Source organism: Aegilops tauschii, chromosome 1 (genome assembly GCF_002575655.3).
Source record: "Aegilops tauschii subsp. strangulata cultivar AL8/78 chromosome 1, Aet v6.0, whole genome shotgun sequence".
Classification (NCBI taxonomy): domain Eukaryota; kingdom Viridiplantae; phylum Streptophyta; class Magnoliopsida; order Poales; family Poaceae; genus Aegilops; species Aegilops tauschii.
The window spans coordinates 34,045,747-34,067,576 of NC_053035.3; the positions used below are offsets into that span (position 1 = coordinate 34,045,747).

At 48.8% G+C, this 21,830-nt stretch overlaps 3 non-coding genes and 3 pseudogenes across 3 annotated transcripts; all 6 read left to right on the top strand.

Moving 5' to 3' along the window:
- The first annotated feature begins 1,308 nt into the window (after positions 1 to 1,308).
- Positions 1,309 to 1,427, top strand: LOC120973057 (5S ribosomal RNA). The gene has a single exon (XR_005767180.1). It is a non-coding gene; the product is annotated as a 5S ribosomal RNA (ribosomal RNA).
- A 330-nt stretch (positions 1,428 to 1,757) lies between these two features.
- Positions 1,758 to 1,876, top strand: LOC120973035 (5S ribosomal RNA). The gene has a single exon (XR_005767161.1). It is a non-coding gene; the product is annotated as a 5S ribosomal RNA (ribosomal RNA).
- Positions 1,877 to 2,259: 383 nt separating this feature from the next.
- LOC120973079 (5S ribosomal RNA) lies at positions 2,260 to 2,426 on the top strand (annotated as a pseudogene).
- A 329-nt stretch (positions 2,427 to 2,755) lies between these two features.
- On the top strand, positions 2,756 to 2,922 carry LOC120973046 (5S ribosomal RNA; annotated as a pseudogene).
- A 329-nt stretch (positions 2,923 to 3,251) lies between these two features.
- Positions 3,252 to 3,370, top strand: LOC120972989 (5S ribosomal RNA). Its single transcript, XR_005767118.1, has one exon. It is a non-coding gene; the product is annotated as a 5S ribosomal RNA (ribosomal RNA).
- A 310-nt stretch (positions 3,371 to 3,680) lies between these two features.
- Positions 3,681 to 3,799, top strand: LOC120973068 (5S ribosomal RNA; annotated as a pseudogene).
- Positions 3,800 to 21,830: the final 18,031 nt, after the last annotated feature.

The window sequence follows — 21,830 nt, forward strand, 5'->3', positions numbered from 1 at the left end:
ACAGTACAAACTAATAATGCAAGTACATCTGAATGAAACAGTACAACTGGAATACATCTTACATACTACATGAAGTCATGATCGTCATCCTCCGTTGATGTGGCCCTCTTGCCCTTCGACGATGCAGTCCCCTTGCCCTCCGTCGATGCAGAACTCTTGCCCTTCGAGGATGCAGAACTCTTGCCCTTGGACGATGAAGAACTCTTGCCCTTCGACGATGCAGAACCCGGAAGCGGCGGCATGAAGATATCATCCTCGTGCTCGCTCTCCTCAATCCATAAAGATGGATTATTTACTGCAATCCTTCTGAAAGTTTCACTCTTCGGCACCACTACCTTCTTCCACCTTTCATGCAACCTAAGAAGTTCTTTACATACCTCCTCATAGGTCCTTTCAGGCCACCTAGACCTACGAAATTCATGAGCCAACTCATTCATTATGGTGTCACTACTGGTGAGTTCGTCCCATGGAACTATCCTATTGTCCATCCTGAAATCGGTAGCTAGACTCAGAAGAGTCCTGCTCATCCCAGGGTGAAAACTACGATCGAATGGATAATGGGACATCTCGACTACACTACACTGGAATGCTTATCCACCTCCGCCTGAAGGGGGTTTTATAGATAGAGAGGGGAAAATGGCGGGAAAGAATGACTGCGGTATGGCGGGAAAGGGTTGGCGGGAACATATGGTGGGAAGGGGTTGGCGGGAAACGGGTGGCGGGAAAATACAATTATGCCTAATGCATGAGCCATGCAACTTCGGCCTGCACTTGACCAAAAAGTACTTTTCGGCCTACACTTGACCAAAAAGTACTTTTCGGCCTACATTTGACCAAAAAGTCTATTTCGGCCAAAGGGTGGCCGAAAACACCCTTTTCGGCCAGCTCCGCACCTTTTCGGCCAAGGCAAGGCCGAAACCCCTATTTCGGCCAACAAGTGGCCGAAAACACCCTTTTCGGCCAACACCTGGCCGACAGGGTGCTAGATTTGATTTTTCTCCAAAGCATGCTGTAGTTTCCGAATTTGCTACAAAATGCGTCATAGTTTTGAAAAAAATCCATAGTCTTCACGCGATGTCTTCTCGTGTCATAGTCTTCAATGTGAATATCTTCACATACCACCATTGTTTTCAATGTCTTCATACATTTTTAGGGGTCATCTCCGGTACGTAAACCAAATCAATGAGCGACTACTACCTGTGTTTTCCTGCAATTCTCACAAACACATAAGTCCCTCAACCAGGTTTGTCGTCAATACTCCAAAACCAACTAGGGGTGGCACTAGATGCACTTACAGGTTAACACGTCGGATGCGACCATACCAGTAGTAAAGCATCGGATCCCATCAGAACTTTGAAGTTAAGCGTGCTCGAGCGAGAGTAGTACTAGGATGCGTGACCTCCTGGGAAGTCCTCGTGTTGCATTACCTTTTTTATTTTTTTGTGTGCCGCGTGCAAAACAAAGCGCACGTGTGCGGCGTATATTTACTATGTTTTATTATTTTCCATGTTTGCGGTAAGTTTTAGCTGGGTACTCATTATTCACGCGTCTAGCGGCGGCGTTGTGGCGCGGCAAGTGCATTCTGAAAGGGGTCGAAACAGTGGTAAATAGGCGCTGGTGCGGTTGAGAGGGAGGGGTGGAAACCGTGGTAAACTCGTCTCCGTAGTTGAGCGGGAGCGACCAAAGAAATGTACAATCGTCTTTGTAGTTGAGCTGGGAGGGGCAAGCATAAGGGAGGAAGACGGGGATAATATGTCGTATGCAATCATACCAGCACTAAAGAACCGGACACCATCAGAACTCCGAAGTTAAGCGTGCTCGGCCGAGAGTAGTACTAGGATGGGTGACCTCCGGGGAAGTCCTCGTGTTGCTTTCCCTTTTTAAAGTTTTTTGTGCGCGTGCAAAACAAAGCGCACGTGTGCGGCGTATATTTACCATGTTTTATTATTTTCCACCTTTGCGGTAAGCTTTAGCTGGGGCGTATATTTACCACGTTTTATTATTTTCCACCTTTGCTGTAAGCTTTAGCTGGGTGCTCATTATTCATGCGTCTAGCGGCAGCGTTGTGGCGCGGCAATCACATTCTAAAAGGGGTCGAAACAGTGGTAAATAGGCGCTGGTGCGGTTGAGAGGGAGGTGTGGAAACCGTGGTAAACTCATCTCCGTAGTTGAGCGCGAGCGGCCAAAGCAATGTACAATCGTCTTTGTAGTGGAGCTGGGAAGGGCAAGCATAAGGGACGAAGACGGGGGTAACATGTCGGATGCGATCATACAAGCAATAAAGCACCGGATCCCATTGGAACTTCGAAGTTAAGCGTGCTTGGGCGAGAGTAGTACTAGGATGGGTGACCTCTGAAGTTAAGCGTGCTTGGGCGAGAGTAGTACTAGGATGGGTGACCTCCTGGGAAGTCCTTGTGTTACATTCCCTTTTTAATTTTTTTTGTGCCGCGTGCAAAACAAAGCGCACGTGTGCGGCGTATATTTACCACGTTTTATTATTTTCCACCTCTGCGGTAAGCTTTACTTGGGTGCTGATTATTCACGCATCTAGCGGTGGCGTTGTGGCGCAGCAAGCGCGTTCTGAAAGGGGTCGAAACTGTGGTAAATAGGCACTGGTGCGGTTGAGAGGGAGGGGTAGTAACCGTGGTAAACTCGTCTCCGTAGTTGAGCGCGAGCGGCCAAAGCAATGTACAATCGTCTTTGTAGTGGAGCTGGGAGGGGCAAGCATAAGGGACGAAGACAGGGGTAAAATGTTAGATGCGATAATACCAGCACTAAAGCACCGGATCCCATCAGAACTCCGAAGTTAAACATGCTTGGGCGAGAGTAGTACTAGGATGGGTGACCTCTGAAGTTAAGCGTGCTTGGGCGAGAGTAGTACTAGGATGGGTGACCTCCTGGGAAGTCCTTGTGTTACATTCCCTTTTTAATTTTTTTTGTGCCGCGTGCAAAACAAAGCGCACGTGTGCGGCGTATATTTACCACGTTTTATTATTTTCCACCTCTGCGGTAAGCTTTACTTGGGTGCTCATTATTCACGCATCTAGCGGCGGCGTTGTGGCGCAGCAAGCGCGTTCTGAAAGGGGTCAAAACTGTGGTAAATAGCCACTGGTGCGGTTGAGAGGGAGGGGTGGTAACCGTGGTAAACTCGTCTCCGTAGTTGAGCGCGAGCGGCCAAAGCAATGTACAATCGTCTTTGTAGTGGAGCTGGGAGGGGCAAGCATAAGGGACGAAGACGGGGGTAACATGTCGGATGCGACCATACCAGCACTAAAGCACCGGATCCCATTAGAACTCCTAAGTTAAGCGTGCTTGGGCGAGAGTATTAGTAGGATGGGTGACCTCCGAGGAAGTCCTCGTGTTGCATTCCCTTTTTAATTTTTTGCGCCGCGTGCAAAACTAAGCGCACGTGTGCGGCGTATATTTACCACGTTTGCGGTAAGTTTTAGCTGGATGCTCATTATTCACGCGTCTAGCGGCGGCGTTGTGGCACGGCAAGAGTGTTCTAAAAGGGGTCGAAACAGTGGTAAATAGGGGCTGGTGCGGTTGAGAGGGAGGGGTGGAAACCCTGGTAAACTCGTCTCCGTAGTTGAGTGGGAGCGGCCAAACCAATGTACAATCGTCTTTGTAGTGGACCGGGGAGGGGCAAGCATAAGGGACGAAGACTGGGGTAACATGTCAGATGCGATCATACCGACACTAAAGCACCGGATCCCATCAGAACTTCAAAATTAAGGGTGCTTGGGGGAGAGTAGTAATAGGATGGGTGACCTCTTGGAAAGTCCTTGTGTTGCATTCCCTTTTTAACTTTTTTGCTCCATGTGCAAAACAAAGCGCACATGTGCATCGTATATTTACCACGTTTGCGGTAAGTTTTAGCTGGGTGCTCATTATTCACAAGTCTAGCGGCGACGTTGTTGCACGGCAAGCGCGTTCTGAAAGGGGTCGAAACAGAGGTAAATAGGCGTTGGTGCGGTTGAGAGAGAGGGGTCGAAACCGTGGTAAAATCGTCTCCGTAGTTGAGCGGCAGCGGCCAAAGCAACGTGCAGTCGTCTTTGTAGTGGAGCTGGGAGGGGCCAGTGATAACCCAGAAGTATGGGGATCGCAACAGTTTTTGAGGGTAGAGTATTCAACCCAAATTTATTGATTCGACACAAGGGGAGCCAAAGAATATTCTCAAGTATTAGCAGTTGAGTTGTCAATTCAACCACACCTGGATAACTTAGTATCTGCAGCAAAGTACTTAGTAGCAAAGTAATATGGAAGTAACAGTAACGATAGAAAAAGTAGTATTTTTGGGTTTTGTAGTGATTGTAACAGTAGCAATGGTAAAGTAAATAAGCGAAGAACAATATGTGAAAAGCTCGTAGGCATTGGATCGGTGATGGAGAATTATGCCGGATGCGGTTCATCATGTAACAATGATAACATAGGGTGACACAGAACTAGCTCCAATTCATCAATGTAATGTAGGCATGTATTCCGAATATAGTCATACACTACAAAAAAAAAGACACATCCGTGACATTTTGGGCCAAACGAAATTTTTTTCTGTCATATATATGACACTTCTATGATGATAATTGTGAAAAAACCCGGTATCATCATAGATGTGGTGGGCTCCTACTTCTATGACAAAAAATCATGAAAGAAAATGGGCTTTTCGTCCTGGGCGGGCTGGAGACGCAGCTGCATGACATTCTTTGGGCCGTCCATGACGGAAAAAACCGTGGTAGAAGCGAGGGCGAGGAAAATTGCGGCGAGTTGCCGGTTACGGTGGGAGGTCGGGGGCGGAGCGATGCGCGTTTCTCTCGTACACGTACGCACGTGTGTGCGAGGCGTTGGCTCTAACTGAACCCGAGCGAGGCGTTGGGCTCTAACTGAACCCGAGCGATTGCACTGCAGGCTACGCGTTACTGAACCCGAGTGATCGATTGATGGCTGTTAGCTGAACCCGATCGAGCGATTCCTTCGCTACTTCTACTAAATGAAGCTGATCGATGCTGCCTCTGGGATGAACAGTGAGCGTTGCGGGGGGGTTTGGATGAACAGTGAGCGGTGGCGTTGCCTCTGGATGAACAGGACCTTGTGGTGTGGTGGAGGGCTGGATGAACAGTAGACGGTGGAGGGGTGCCCATGGAGGGGTGGTTGAACAGGACCTCGTGGTGTGCAGGGCTGTATGAACAGTACACGGTGGAGGGGTGGTTGAACAGTAGCCGGTGGAGTAGCGCGCGGTGGAGGCTGGATGAACAGGAGCCCGTGGAGGCTGCAGGAGGTCGACGGTAGCCCGTGGAGGCTGGAGGAGGTCGACGGTGGAGATGAAAAATATCCCGTGGAGTCCCGTTTTGCGGTACGCCACACCCCTCTCGATGAACAGGACCCCTGTTTCGACTGTAGGAGGTCCGTTTCGTCCATTTTGCGGTACGCCACACCCCTCCCGATCAACAGGACCCCCGTTTCGACCGCAGGAGGTCCGTTTCGTCCGTTTTCCGGTATGCCACACCCCTCCCGATGAACAGTACCCCCGTTTCGACCGTAGGAGGTCCGTTTCCTCCGTTTTGCGGTACGCCACACCCCTCCCGATCAACAGGACCCCCGTTTCGATCGTAGGAGGTCCGTTTCCTCCGTTTTGCGGTACGCCACACTCCTCCCGATCAACAGGACCCCCATTTCGACCGTAGGAGGTCCGTTTCCTCCGTTTTGCAGTACGCCACACCCCTCCCCATGAACACGACGCATTCCGTTGCCTCCCCATGAACACGACGCATTCCATTGCCTCCCCATGAACACGACAACGACGCTGTTTCTCCGTTCCGACCCAGCCATGTACACGAGCCCTGGCCGTACGTATGCGCGAGTAGGCGTTTGAGACCCCACCCGTATGTACACATACGTGGCCGTATTTTCTTTCTTGCACCCTGGCCGCTGTACGTACGTGTACATGCTACGTGCGCGCCTCTACTACGACACGTACACGCCTCTACTACGGCACGTGCGCGCCTCTACATCGACCAGTATATATGTACGTACGCGTTCGCGACCAGAATGACAACGCTACGTACGGTTCGACCAGGTGGGTCCCGACTGTTAGGCACTTCCTTGCCTGCGAAGATGTAGCTGGTTGGTCCCAGCAGTCAGTGGGGCGAATCGGTTTTTTTTTTGCCCGGACGCACTTCCTTGCGTGCGAAGATGTAGCTGGTGGGTCCCAGCAGTCAAGGGCAAACGTTTTTTTCACGAAATACGGTGGCCCGTCCGGTGGGTCCCTGCTGTCAGGTGGAGGAATAATTATTTTGCACGTAATAAGGAGGCACTTCCTTGCTGCGGCCATGGACCCAGCTGTCAGCCTCTCCACGTACAGTCCACGTCCGATGGAAGCCGTTCCTTGACCACGTTGACCACGCCGCGCCGAGAGCACCAGGGCGGTGGACGACGGCGAGGCCTAGGAAGGGGACGACGCGGAGCCGGGGAAGACGCGGCAGTGGATGCCCATGCGTAGAGGAGTAAGAGGGTTCACTGGTTCGCTGCGGTGTGAGGCTGTCGTCGCCGCAGAATAACAGGGGGTGTGGGTGAGTAGAGGGATGGCCTATCCAGCGGTGGGAGTAGTAGGGGCGGTGAGGCCTCCGCCGCATCGCAGCCGGCCACGGGAGGCAGGAGCACGAGGCACAACCGGCGCTGGTTTGGGCGGCTGGAGCAAGAAGACCAGAGGTTGAAGAAGCACTACGGCCGTTGGATGGACATCGTAGGATCACCGGAGCTAGAATCGTTCATATTGACTAAGTTGACAAAGCCCTCCATCCTCGTCAACTTAGTAGGCCCACAAGTCAGCCACCCACTATGGTGGGTCCCAGCTAGCAGGGGGTATTCATTTTTTTGGTGCGTAATAAGGAGGCACTTCCTTGCGTGTGAAGATATAGCTGGTGGGTCTGACCTGTCAGCGGGGGAATGTTTTTTTTCTCGAAATACAGAAGCCCTTCCCACGTACAGTGCACGTACAGTGCGTAATAAGGAGGAACTTTCCTTGCGTGCGACCATGGACCTCGTGGGTCCCAGCCGTCAGGCTCTCCACGTATAGTCCTCTTCCGATGACTCTCGTATGTTGACCATGCCGCACCGAGCACACCGAGGCGGTGGACGACGGCGAGGCCCCAGACTGGAACGACCCGGAGATGGGGAAGACACGGCAGTGGAGTCGCAGACGGAGAGGAATGGGAAACTTGACTGGTTCGGGTGCGGGGTGGGCCTACACTCGGCAGAGAATAACAGGAGGTGCGGAGTGGAGGGATGGCCTGGCCGTCGGCGGGGTAGCGTTTCACTGAGGAGCGCAAAACAACGCCGCTGGACGCCGAAGGCTGGAGCAGGCGGTTCCGGCAGCGCTGGGGGAAGAAGACGAGAGATTGAAGAAGAATGTCGGCCGTTGGATGTAAATCCAATGCCTTCTTAGGCTTTGACCTACTGGCCCACACGTCAGCCAGTCCATTTGTGTTTTTAGTCCATTTTGTGGGCTGGGTGAAACAATGATGTACCATCTATGCAGCCCGTTTAAATCCCATTTGCATTTTTCTCGAAATCCGTGGACTTGCTGGGCTGGGTGAAAATATCATGTTGGGCTAGACGGAGAAATGTTATAAAAACATAAACACATGATTGCACGTCAGTAAAATCTTTGCAAGCTTATGTACGCAATCACTAGGAGTTAACTTGCCAAGTTATGTATAAACAATTATTATTATTATTTTCTAAGAACTTTCAACTTACGAAATAAAATATCATTTTAATTTGATGAGTTAATAGTACGTGGGGTCTTATTATTTTTTAGGCTAGACGTGGGATAGTTGAGTTGGTTCTAGGGGAAAGTACTGGGAGAAAACTCAGTTTACATCGAAAAAGAAAGTGGGAGAAAATTCAGAGACCTGCTGGGTCCACCTGAGGAGGGGAATATGTTGGGAGGAAGGAGATTCAAATCACGGCAGCCGAGTGAACTAGTTTATTTTACGGACAAGTGAACTAGTTTACATACATAAGCAAATAGCCACTAAAAAAGCAATCAGGTTAATGGGTTCTTAAAAGAAATATTTCAGACAAAACAGATAATTACGACACATAGGCTAATGCATGAAACACTCAGATGATAAAGGTGCTTATAAACAGATAAAGTACAACATCTAGACCTTCCTGGCACGCTTGATCATGACGTTGCGGCTGTCGGTGTACTCGTCGGTTACGGGAAGCAGACACGCCCTCATGTCCAAGATCTGCCTGTACATGTTGTAGCATGTGTATGCGTCCTTGGCCGCATAGGTTATGTAGGCTAGATTCAGAGGTATCTCCCACATGTTCAGGTCGTCTTCTTTCATGTTGGCGTATCAGGTTTCGATGATGGTCTCAGCGAGGTCAACCACGGAGTCCTTCTCCTGCCCGTTGCTGATGATCTTGTATTGCTTCTGGATGTCGACAAGCTTGTTGCACCAGATGGCCGACTCATCGCGTTCTTCCTTCTCTCCACAGTAGCGAAGGTGCAGTCGGCGCTGCCGATGAAACGGGCGAATGCTCCAGAACCTGGTGCAGCCATAGGACTGAGGCGAGGCAGAGCTTCACCGAGTCCGTATCGTTGGTGTACATCACATTCAACTTGGTGCAGCCATAGGACTGAACGGCGAACTCAAAGGGGAACTCCTTGCTGAAGTCCATATCCAGCAGGCTCACCCCTTGGATCGCCATTGGAGTCTCTTCGAGTGAACGAGTGTGTAGGCGGCGGCAGCAGTTCGTTTTTCAGCTCTTGGGGAACTGGATTCAACAGTAAGCTGAGTGTGTACAGGCGACAACAGTTACTACCCCTCCCTCGTCCGCTGCACGCCCGGCAGAAGATGCACCCTCGGCCACACGTCGGTTCACGAGCGGGTCTGTATTGGTACTGTAATAACAGGAGTTAGTGGTCACTTTACTTAAATTTAATTAGCTTTAATAGAAATTTATACTTAAAACAAGCAATGCATTCGCTCGTTCTATCAGTGCCACAGGATCAACATGCACGACAATTAGAATTATTATTCTCAGGACGCACACGATCAGCACATTTGTCGCACTTTCACAAAGATAATACTACCATCTTTGAACTGTTTGTTATGGTTGTTGTCCTCTGCATCATCATGCCGTGTTTCCCAGCTTGCAAGATTCAGAACCAACAAATAAGATCCAAATAATAGTTACAACAAAGATGCCTACACATCTCATTGATTCCCAGCTTGCAAGATTCAGAACCAACAAATAAGATCCAAATAATAAGTACAACAAAGATGCCTACACATCTCATTGATTCCCAGCTTGCAAGATTCAGAACCAATAAATAAGATTCAAATAATAAGTACAACAAAGATGCCTACACATCTCACTGATTCCCAGCTTGCAAGATTCAGAACCAACCCATTAGAGCCTTTTGATAAAGTGAATATCGGGATTAAATCCATCTTGGCTAGCCATGTCATACAATCGAAGAACTTGGCGAATGCTCTTGACCGTCACAACATCTGTAGTTGAGTATTCCTGTTTGCACAGCACAAACAAGGAGACAAGAGAGCATGATTTCGCTTTAATAGCGGCCTCCTTGAACTCAACCTCCAGCTCTACTTGGATGAGGTCTGCCTGGAGTTCCATGATTCAATTCATGCGCCTTTTTCTGCAGTTCACCTGAAATGAAGCAAAGATTGCATCATTCAGCTAGCAAGAAGTACTTGCTCTTGTGAGCTGGCAGGTTCTTCTATAGTAGTTGCACTAAAATTGAGGAACATTAAGGTTGGCTGTCCGGCTCATGTAAGGTGCAACTATAATTTTCTTATCCTTTTGTGCAGTTCCACTAAAATAAAGTGCCATTATGGTGACAGTGACGGCTCCATCTTGCAAAGGCTAATAAAATGTTGCACGAGATTACCAGCAGAACTTGACGGAGATTTTGGAAACTCCAATCACCATTTTGTGCAGTTCCACCAAAATTGAGAGATGTTGCCCACGTGACATTTTAGTTGAACTGCACAAGACACTCATTCCAAAAAAAGTGTTTTGTGCAGTTCACCAAAAGGTCACAATAGCAACAAGGTGAAATGGATATCCCTATCTGCACAAAAACATAGAAAGTAAACAGTTGCTAGTCAATAAGAATATATGAAACATATACAAAATGAAAAGAAGCATCTTAATTATGTTCATGGCAATCACGCAAGGACAGTAGAAATTTTAAAACGTCAGCAATGCTTCATGTTACCAGAAGCATTACGATCAACAATGAGATTCGTCAAATATGGGATTACTTTAATGGTGGCATTGCTTGTTTACCAGACACAATAAATCAACAGTAGCTAAAGAGTTGGTTTAAGGGCATGGGACCGTGGGGACACCAGGACACTCAGCAGCGTAAATGAGCAACTTACTTATCATACTAGGGAAAACAGCAGGAGTGCCATTTGTAACACAGTTTAATTGCATCTTATCACTGGAGGCATTAGATTAACAATAACACTGGTTAGACATGTCTCAAAGGTAACAGTGTGATCGCTTCATTTTACATACGCCCTTACATTAACAACAACAAAAGGTTGGTATAAGGACATGCGACAGTGGACGCATCAGCACAATGTACCTACAAGGAGGCATAAAGTGGTGATGCCGAGTTTGTTCATGCTATGTGAGGGCAGCAAACCTAATCCTGGAGACCTTGTACTATGTGAGGGTAGCAAATCTAATCTTGGAGACCTTTTACTATGTGAGGGCAGCAAATCTAATCCTGGAGACCTTTTACTATGTGCGGGCAGCAAATCTAATCCTGGAGACCTTTTACTATGTGAGGGCAGCAAATCTAATCCTGAGACCTTTTACTATGTGAGGGCAGCAAATCTAATCCTGAGACCTTTTACTATGTGAGGGCAGCAAATCTAATCCTGGAGACCTTTTACTATGTGATGGCAGCAAATCTAATCCTGGACATACTCTGTTGACTTGTCCACCAGCCGCCACTTTCTATCCTTTTTTCAACCAATAATAGATCTCTTCCTTATCCAGTTTGTACTACGTTTTCCCATTATTTCCCTTTTCAACCAAGAGACCGGTTGGGTATCCGGTCTCTACTACTTCCACCATATTACTTCCTCTTTGAATCAAGTCCTAGATTCATGCTACAACTTTCCATCCTTTCTTCGTTGTTTGAACAAAGCCCTAGATTTGAATGCATGAAGTAGCTTTACCTCTAATAATACTAAAAATTTAGGTGGCTTTGGAAGAGCTGATGGGAGTAGAAAAAGATGCACATGCAGACACATGGGGAGTTGGGGCAGTAGAGCAAGGCCGCTTTCGAAGAACTTATACCTGAGGGTCGCCGGGATGTCGGCGGCGGCAGGTCGGATCTGCGGACAATACGGCAGGGAGGAAGAAGGGTCGGAGGACCTCCCGAGCCGGCGCTGTGTCGGAGAGAACGGCACGGGCAGAGGATCGGGCCCCTCCGGCAACTGCGGGTTTCCTCCCTCGGCGGCGATGACCGCGTGAACGATGCACCTTTTAGTCCTCTACACACACCGGCCGAAGGGATCCGGCCGGATCTGTGACCAGCGGTGAGCAGAGAGAAAATGTCGCTACCGCTGTCCTGTTTATATCTGGAGAGGATGAGAGAATGAAGAGAGCAACCCTAGTAAAGCAAGCGCTCAGGCCCCTGCGTCCATATATAGTGGAGTGATTATTAAAGAAAAGAAACTCTCTATTTAAGGTGACTATTGTACAACTCCTACTTACTACTAGTAGTACTACAGTATTGTTCACTTGTGCTCCCCGCCCCTCCATTCATTGAACAACCCCACGGGTGAATAAACATACAGTAAGTACTGTATTTATATAGAACGAACAAGCTCGAACTATTTTCGTGTAGTTAAAAGTTGAGGGCGGGGCTTTTCCCGGGCAGTACGCGCGGCAGTTTTCGGGTAGGCGGTTTGACAGAGAGGCGAGGAGGGTGAGCGAGTGGGGCTGTGCGATTTGACGGCGCGTTACTGCTGGAAAGACTTGTGATATGACCACTCACTATAGTCATGAATTATTGGCGCTCCGACCGGGGTGATGCCCCCCTTCCGTTCCGCGCTCTAATCTGGTGCATGAAACGTCGACCCGGATGCTGGCTCTCCCACATGTCGGAGTAGTAAGAAGGAGCAAAGAATGATGCGGTATATACTAGTACTATACTACAGTACTACTCAGGTCAGAGGAGTGCGAACCACGGCAGCCCAGTGAACCAGCAGTGCGAACCACGGTAGCCAAGTGAACCAGCAGTAGAAAACAATGTGGTGATATGGCCATAAAAAACAATGTGCTACGGTCCACACTGTAGCATGTACAGTAACACTCCTCTTTGTTTGGATCCCTGAGTTAGAGCTAGTTTGGGTTGAAATAGCCTCAAATTATCGAAACAAGAGGGGTTAGTTTGAGCTAGTTTGCTCTAACCCAGCTAAAAAAAACTAGCCCGGTGGAGAGGTTCTAATTGGGTTAGTTATCCTCGGGCCCACTAAAAGAGAACTAAAAAAATCTCCCCTGCCCGCACCAGATCGCTCCCCACCTCTCGCACGACTCCTTTCTGTTCCCCATAGGGCCACTCGCCCTCTCTCTCCTCCGGCCGCCCTCTCCTTCCGGCCTCCGCCGCCCTACTCCGGCCGCCCTCTCCCTCCGGCCTTCGAAGGTCGCCCCGCTCCCCCTTCACCAGTCGTTTTTCTCCCTCTGTCGTGTGCGGCGGAGGCGCATCTACCAGGGAGGTCGCGAGAGGGGTGAGTTTGTTCGTTCCTTCTCTGTCTCACGGCCATATCATTGATCTTGCTTGCTCTAGCGCTAATTCTGATTTGGAAAAGTAGATCCTGATCAAACTTGGTATAGATTTGTGGTGCACGCATGGAATTGTTTGATGTTGCTTGAGGAGGTAATAAATCTTTCTAGAGGCCCAAAGATTCAGGTCACCTTTCTAGGTATTTCAATTTCAGGCTTGCATTATTTCTAGAGGCCCAAAGATTCAGTTCACCTTTCTAGGTATTTCAATTTCAGGCTTGCATTATTTCTAGAGGCCCAAAGATTCAGTTCACCTTTCTAGGTATTTCAGTTTCAGGCTTGCATTATTTCTAGAGGCCCAAAGATTCAGTTCACCTTTCTAGGTATTTCACTTTCAGGCTTGCATTATTTCTAGAGGCCCAAAGATTCAGTTCACCTTTCTAGGTATTTCAGTTTCAGGCTTGCATTATTTCTAGAGGCCCAAAGATTCAGTTCACCTTTCTAGGTATTTTAGTTACAGGCTTGCATTATTTCTAGCGGCCCAAAGATTAAGTTCCCAATCGGCGGCAAGCGGCCCTGCTACCCATGCCGGTGTCGACCTCAACTCGCAAGGGTCGGCGTCGGAGGAGTTCCCGGGGGTTGGGCTCTACAGAGCCTTCCTCCAGAGCGACGATGGCGAGCTCCTCCCTCGGTGCGTGAGGGGCTCCGGGCTCCCTCCCTATCGTGAATGACTTCCGTGATGAGTTAGCTCATTCTTTGTTTCATGAAGTGTTTTTTTATTTTGTGAAGCTTGATTGACGACTTGTATGTTTAAGTGGGATATCTCATTTGTATGGACAAAGTAAAAATTATCATGTTTTGCATGCTTGATTTGTATAGATGGTTCGTTTATGTCAATTGTGAGCGGGAGGAGGCCACAGAAGAGCCGGCCACACCAAGAGGGTGCTTGGATCCAAGGGACTTATTTTAGTCTGACTAAAAATAGTCTCTTTAAGAGGCTAAAGTTCCAAGCACCCCTGACTCAAGAGGGGCTAAAACTAGTCTTGAGACTAAAAAAATTTAGTCAGGGGTACCCCTACTAAAATGTGGATTAGTCCTCTCTCTCCTTATTTAACTCCTCTCCTTTTAACACATGCGAGTTCTGGATTGGAGGGTTTGGAGGATAATAAATGCTCCTTAACTTGATTTAAGTCTCTTTAGTATTTGGATCCAAGCATGGGTGAGTCTAGCAAGTTTTAGTCCCACTACTTTTAGTCATGGAACTAAAACGTATCCAAGCATCCTCCAAATCCGGCAGGAAATAGGGTCCAAAGTAGTCAAATGATTGAGATAGAGCATTTATTGTCAATCTAACCCTGCCATCCATACACCTCTTTGGTTTAGAGTTAGTTCAGGGTTAGAATCTAACTCTAACCTCTAACTGAGTTAGAGTTCTCCTCGTCTCGGTTCATTGCCATCATACTTTCCCCATTCCTGTGTTTTCAGTATCCTGCGAATCAAAGAGGCCCTTTTTTGTGGTAAAAATCAAAGAGGCCCTTAGACTGGTTTCGGTCCGGTCATTTTTTATAAACGTGTTATGTCCAAAATTTAATGAACGTGCTCCGGTTTCCACAAAAATAATCCGGTTTCATGTAGTAATTCATTCATTTATTTATTCTTCTGCGGGGGGTTTGCATGTAATTCGTGAGGTCTGAAATGTAAAGTACCCTGGCATATGCTCCGAGTCATGCATGCACTACGACCCAGATGCTCTATGTCCCACATTCGGCGAATGGGAGCACGTGGAAATAGCCTAGGAGTACATATAGGAGGATAAATGCGTGAAATAATATGTACTGTGAAGCGTAGCCGCGGTTCGAAAAGGAGACCTAAAGTGATGACAGCTATAGGTCGCACGCACCCAACTAGTGGTACTAGACATACGACTAATTTTTCCCTCAAAAAAGAGAGGCACGAGTGCTCAGTACTCCTATTCTATAAACACGAGTCACATCTGACAACAGCGTACGTGCTACAGCTAGCTCTCCTCCCTTGTTTCTCTCTTCTTGTAATTCTAAACTCGGCCGACGCCCGGTGGTCGGGGTGGGTTTGCTCAACTGCGGCCCCACCTCACAGTGAAAACGTTACGACTGGAATAAAAATGCCATATACTCCCTCCGTTCATAAATATAAGCCTTTTTAGATATTATTTCAAATGGAATACAGCATACAGATGTATGTAGACATAGTTTAGAGTGTAGATTCACTCATTTTGCTCCGTATGTAGTAGTCACTTGCTGGAATCTTTAGAAAGACTTATATTTGGGAACGGAGGGAGTACTATACTAATAAAACATTAAGGCCACGAGGCGATGCAGTGCTGGTTATAGGAGGCAAGAAGAGATGCATCCATCGACGACGTCCACCTCCTCGACTCAGGGCGCCGACCCATCGAACGGCGCCTAAGTAGCTGCTGCTTTCGTGGCCAGGTCGACGTGCTTCTGAACCATGGCGTCCAAAGATTCCAGCCGCTGGAAGAAGGCCAACGTCTTTCTGTCCTCGCTTGCCTTGTCGTGGCCTATGTAGACGATTTCCTCGTAGACGTGGATGTGCAGGTCGACGGTTTCTTGCATGGCGAGGCGCTGCGCGGCGAGCGCGGCCTCGAGGTGCACATTCTTCGTCGCGACCTCCGGCACCTGCGGGGCCACCAAGGCTTGAAAGAGTTCGTCACCATGGAGGCTGATGAGGGTGGCAGGCAATGAGGAGCCTGGGCGCGCGGGCTGGAGCAGTACGGTAAGGTCGTCCGCGCACTTCCTGACGGCGGTGAACTTGCGGATGGAGTTGACCATCAAGTCGTCCATGCGAGAGGCAAAGCCGGTGTCGGCGAGGGCTACGATGCCTGTGGTCTCCAGCACCGTCTGGAAACGCTGCGCGGTGCGGGGCCGCAGGCCGGCGCCTTGGATGATTTGGCACAGCCGACTGCCGCTCGCGTCCATCGCCTCCATAGGTGCTTGTGACTTCTGGTCACTTGGTCTTGGATTGGAGAGAGCAGTGTTGCGCAGAGACTTGGGAGTAGATGGATTGGAGTGGTGGGGCGCCTTTATTATATGAGAGTCCAAACTCTGTTGCATTCACATTGTGCTGGCTCTATTCTGCTTCTCCAAGTAATTCCCTCTGCATGTAATTGACGATGCATCATTGACCGTTCAACGTCTCGGGAACCGCTACCCTCTCCCTCCTTGGCATTCAAGCACCTATGGACCCGTCGACGACGAGGTGCCTATGGTGACTTCGTAAATTTCAAGATGATAGTGTCATGCGTGTGTGCGTTCATAGGGGTGAGTGTATGCACGTGTATATGAGCGCTTGCGTCTGTACTGTGTAAAAAAAGTAAATGCGTGTCAAAAAGGGACTAGTCAGTATACTCAATATTGTGCACCTCGGAGAGGAAAACGATAGAACTAGTACGTATTTATTTACGGTGCAGATTCACTCATTTTGCTCCATATGTACTCCGTCTCGGTGTAGTCTAGTCACTTGTTGAAATCTCTAGAAGGGCAAATACTCCTTTCTGGTTTACAGGGCTATACTAGCAAGTAGTTGTACGTACTAGTACAATAGTGGGCTCACATAGCAATTTTGTCTCATGCAAGAGCCTGGCTATATGCATGCTCCAATGTTCGCAACTGCAACATTTGGTTTGCGCTTGGCTCTTCACCTCTTCGACAAGACGAACAATGATGTTACTACTACTGCTTTTACAGTGTCGAATCCACTGCTGCATGTCCGTACACCGCGAGCGGGACGGATAGCTTGTTGTAGAAGTACTACTAAGCAAAATCCTGTCCTCGTTTGCGAGCAACTGCGCGCATGGGTGAGGGAGAAGGTGTGTAGTAAAATCAAGCTTCTCCTCGTTGTACGAGTTGACGCGACACATCATAGCACTGGCCCCACATGCTTGCCTCTAAACTTGGCTGAAAGACCCGCAGTGTCGTGGAATAGTCACGGCAGATGCCCTCGTGAAAGGACTTAGTCGTGGAGCCATCGCAACTAGGAAGCTTAAAGGGGTTAAAACGGGACAAAGGACATGAGGGTTATACTAGTTCAGCCCCTTACGGTGAAGGTAAAAGCCTACTCCAGTTGAGGTGGAATTGCTAGGGTTTCGATGACCAGGGAGCGAATCCGCTATGCCTGGCTACCGATTTGATGTTACTTGCCTTAAGCCGCCGGCGGGTCATCCCCTTATATACAAGGGCTGACGCCCCGCGGCCTACAGAGTCCCGGCCGGCTTATAAACAGTATCCAGCTCGGTGACTAGTTAATCTTGCCTTACAACACAAGTCACGCCATTATGGTGGTTTATCACTACGGGCCTTAAGTCGCCTACGGGCTTTAAGCCCTTTATTGAACCGCCATCTTCAAGTTTGATATTGGGCTTCATATAATGAATTGCTATAGCATAACCTGGCCCCTCCTGGGCGGGTTACACCAGTAGTTATATCCCCAACATTAGGCCCCAGATTGATTTGAACCGGTTCATGTCAATCTTCAATACCTTAAGAAAAAAACCTTCCGGCTTCTGTCTGTGCAAAAGTTATAACCCGCCATGACATCATCTTCTGGATTCATGATAACCCGCCATGACGTCATCTTCCATTAAATTCATTTTTATTCCGTCATATCACAATAGATCTTTATCTTAATGACCATCCCAAAAATCGAGGCGTTAGAGTAGCTGGATATCCACGTCTGGCCACCTCGTTTCTCGCGCCCTCTCTGTCAGTCTTTCCTTATAAATAAGCACGACCTTTAGGTCTTCATTCACCCCCTTTCTGTCGTCTTCTTCCTCTCGCGACTCCGCTGCTGCTCGAGCTCCGCCGCCGCCGCCGCAGCAGAGCACCTCATCTTCGTCGATCTTGGCCGCTGCATCAACCTGAATCGACCAGAGAACGGCGGCGACCCTCCGCAGTAGATCTACAGCCGTAAGTCTTCACCTTCCCGCACTTCAGATATGCATTTAGGGTTTTCAAGTTCTTCCGTGTTCTTCATGGTTCAACACAGTTTCTTGGTAGCTCCTCCACCGCGGCTTTATTTGATCCAGAAGTAGTATGGAACTCATGCGGTAGTTGCTTCGCATCCATTTTCAATACTAGCAGATCCCTTTTGCTTGTAACAAGACCTCATTAGAGCTCACGAACTCATCTGTACTAGTTTTTAGGTCTAGAATATTTTCTTTTCTGAACCACTGTTTGATCCAAAATAGCAGCTGCAACCTGTGAAACCTGTTTGTGCGATACTTAGGCAAAAAACTGTATCCGTTAGCCATGGCGACTCTTATCGCCGGCTTAAAGAGGCAATGCTCAATGAATAATCCTGACGCCCATGGTAGATTTAAATAATTTAATTGCTACTGTTTCTCATGGCAGCTTAAACAATCTGACACAATTAGCCATATGTCATTAGGCCCCTTCGTAAGCCGCCATCTTGAATATAAATTGAAATACTTTCTCCGGCTTAAATTTGAACCGGAAATTTTTATTTTGTCATAGGCTTACATCATTCATAATGCCGCCCAAGGCTCCCAAAGCACCCATCACATGCAACTGGGTTAAATCCACCGTCACTGATAGCATCTTAGACGGTTTTGTGAAGACTGGTCATCTGCCGAAGAAAGAGATCTTGTCTTATCGTGCTCCTGACCCATCAGAAGAAAAACCTCAACCCAAGGATGGGGAAGTTGTCATTTTTACTGATCACATGAGCCGGGGCTTTGCTCCACCCGGCTCAAAAAAAATTAGATACGTCTTGCACTTTTTTGACCTGCGGCCTCAAGACATCGGACCCAATTCCGTGTCAAACATCTGCAATTTCCAAGTATTCTGTGAGGTGTACCTTGGAGAAGAACCTAGCATACTACTCTTTAGAGAGTTATTTTATCTGAACCGTCAAAACGAATGTGCCCACGGGCCCAGCTTGGAGCTTGGCGGAATCTCAATCCAGCGACGTAGAGATTGTCTCTTCCCTTATGCCGAGCCGCCGAGTCACCCTAAAGATTGGAACCAGACATGGTTCTACTGTCAAGACACTTCTCCGGCTAATGAGAACCCTTTGCCCGGCTTTCGCGCCCTGCGCCTGGAGTCAACTCATCCCTTACCAGATAAATTATCTCCGGCTAAACGTCAGACACTTGCCCCCACCATAAACAAGATCAAAGCTCTTCTGGGAATGGCCTAAACGGCATTGACTTGGTCCGGGTTTGGATTGCCCGGCGGGTGATTCCTTTGAGCCGCCGCCCCGGCTTGATGTGCGATTATACAGGCCAGAAAAATGATCCTCTACGGCACAGTCCTGACGAGTTACCTGAAGATGTTGTTGATGACATGACCAAGTCTCTTCTGAATGAGAGCCTGGCAGATTGCGGGAAAGCGGGCTTAAGTCCTTTCTGCAAGGCTAATCCGGCTCCAGCAGTAAACCATTAACTTGAGCATCTTACTTTCCACTTCGATAATTTCATCTTTACTCAAAAGCTCTTGCTATATTTTACAGGCTGGTGATAAATTTTGGAAAGTCAAGTATGACCATGAGGCTGCAAAGAAAGCCAGAAAGGCCAAGAAAGCCGCCAGGAAAGCCGTTGCCCGTAAGAAGGGAAACAAACCTAGCGCCTCGGATATGTTTCATCTGGACGATACCTCTGAGTCAGAGGTAACTCTTGAGTCTTTAGTCTCCTTCTTTAACCATCTTATTGACACTGATTATCAGCAGATGGATACGGGAGGAAGTCATGCAGTTACTGAAGAGGTAACTATAATTTCCTCCGACTCCGAGCCTTTGCCGAGACAGAAAGTCCGAAGGGTAACCCGGAAAGTAAGATTTTCACATCCTTTAGCTTATCAAGATCCTCAATTTCTTTTGAAGCAACAGATTCACGAGAGTCGGAGGTAGACTCGGACCAGTAAAGATGCGGACCTCTCCTCCGGCTTACCCGATGCAACAAGAAAACGCCGGACTGAGGTTATCTCTGATTTATATTCTTTGTATCCTTTGGCGGGATTCACTCGTCAACCACTCAATTCCTCTGACTCAAACTATCAGGGAACTTCACCTTCCTCCGGCGAATCAATGCAGTCCAGCATGCCGGCTTTTAAAACCGTTCCAGGGTAATGATAATCTGTTTATCTTGTGCTTATCTTACTCATGTTTTTGTGCTAACCCTTTAATTTTTAGTGTACAAGTAAAGCCCAGCAAGAGATTCACGAGATATATATTTGCTGCAACCTCTAACATTTACCCACCACAAATTAAAATATATGTGGCCGTATGCATCGTTCTGATGCAGAGGCCGGGGAGTCCCCCCTTTTCGAAAAAAACAAATTAAAATATATATTCCTGTCTTGACCAGATGAGGGTGCAAACTACAATCACCAGGGTGTCAGGTAGGGCCAGAAGACTATTTCAATTATTTAAATAAACTTCGAGACGGCCACATAGCATGGAGCCGACCCCAACGATTTTAAGCTTACAGGCACGGTACACGCTATCCTCGACTACTCTACACATGAAACTGCCACACAAGCGTCCGGGCTGCACTTGGCTCTTCGCCTCTTCGGGAAGTCGAACAATGATGGAGTACTACTGCATTGGAGGAGTACTACAGTACGCATCTGGCCATCTGACACCGATTGAACTGCTGCATGTCCACCGCGTGCGGGAGGGAGAGCGTGTAGCGAAAGCTTCTCCTAGTCTTGCCAGCCACCACGCTCATGGGCGAGGGAGGGATGCTCCTGCCTTTACGTGTATGACAGGTGGGCCCGACAGGTGTGTGGCCAACCTGTCATACAGCCAAAGGCAGGTGCAGTTAAGTCCGCGAGGGAGAGAATAATCAAACTTCTCGTTGATGTACGAGTTGACGCGACACATCAAAGCACTGCACTCGATATATTTCAATAATTTGCGCTTACCGATGCATTAATTACAACGCATGCATGCATGCCGTGACTCTCCTTTTGATACTTGCATGTGTTGATTTAATGCACCTTGAAGTAGTATAAAATATGTGACGGTAAAGCTTTGTAATACCCCGGCCCAAGTCGAGAGATGGTTGTGCACGAGGAGGGCGAGATCATGCAGACCAAACAGGACCCGACGATGGAGCTCTCTAAGGTCTCGATGGACCTCACCGTGCTCCACTGCCCCTTGTGCCTCCGCCCCTTGACGCCTCCAGTGTATGAGGTTCGAATACACCTCGTCCGCTCGGCTGATTGAGCAAGGTGCAGGTTTCTTGATTGATGTGTTGTTCGATTGATTTCTGCAGTGCAAGGGAGGGCACCTGGCCTGTGCGGACTGCCGCGTCGAGCGCCCCGGGAACCAGCGGCAGTGCCAGAAGTGCGAGCACGGCGGTGGCTTCGACATGCGGAACACGGCGGTGGACTCCGTCCTTTCGTCGGTGAAGGTGGAGTGCCCGCACGAAGGCTGTGGGCTCTACGTCACTTACCACAAGCTCGCCGATCACCAGAGCGTGTGTCCGCTCGCGCCCTGCAAATGCCATGTGCCCGTCTGCGGCTACGAAGGCCCGCCGCCGGCGCTTTACCATCACATCAGCACCGCGCATCCCATGGCCGTGCACAGGATCCAGTACGGCAAGGTGCTCCAGCTGCAAGTGCCATTGTCGGAGCCACGGCTCTTGCTGTTTGCGGAGGAGGACCGCCGCGCATTTTTCTTGGTCGGCGGCGTGCTCGACATCGGCGCGCCTATTGCCGTGTCGGTCGTCTGCATCAGAGCGGGGGTGTCCCCACTGCCGCACTACGTGGCCAAGCTGTGGGCGAAAGGCCCGCCGGGGGAGCCCAAAGGCACGACCGATGCCGTCAAGGTGGAAATGGATGTGACAAGCAGCAAGGATCCCGGCGACGTCGACGTGCAGGAGCTGACCTTCTTGACAGTTCCGCCCAAGCTGCTGGCCGGGGCTAAGCTTGTGTCCCTCCACATTCAGATTGACAAGCTCACGTCCTAAATGTTTCTACAGTGCCTTCTGTTTATCTTAGTAATATGCTAATATAGGGATTACCTTGGTC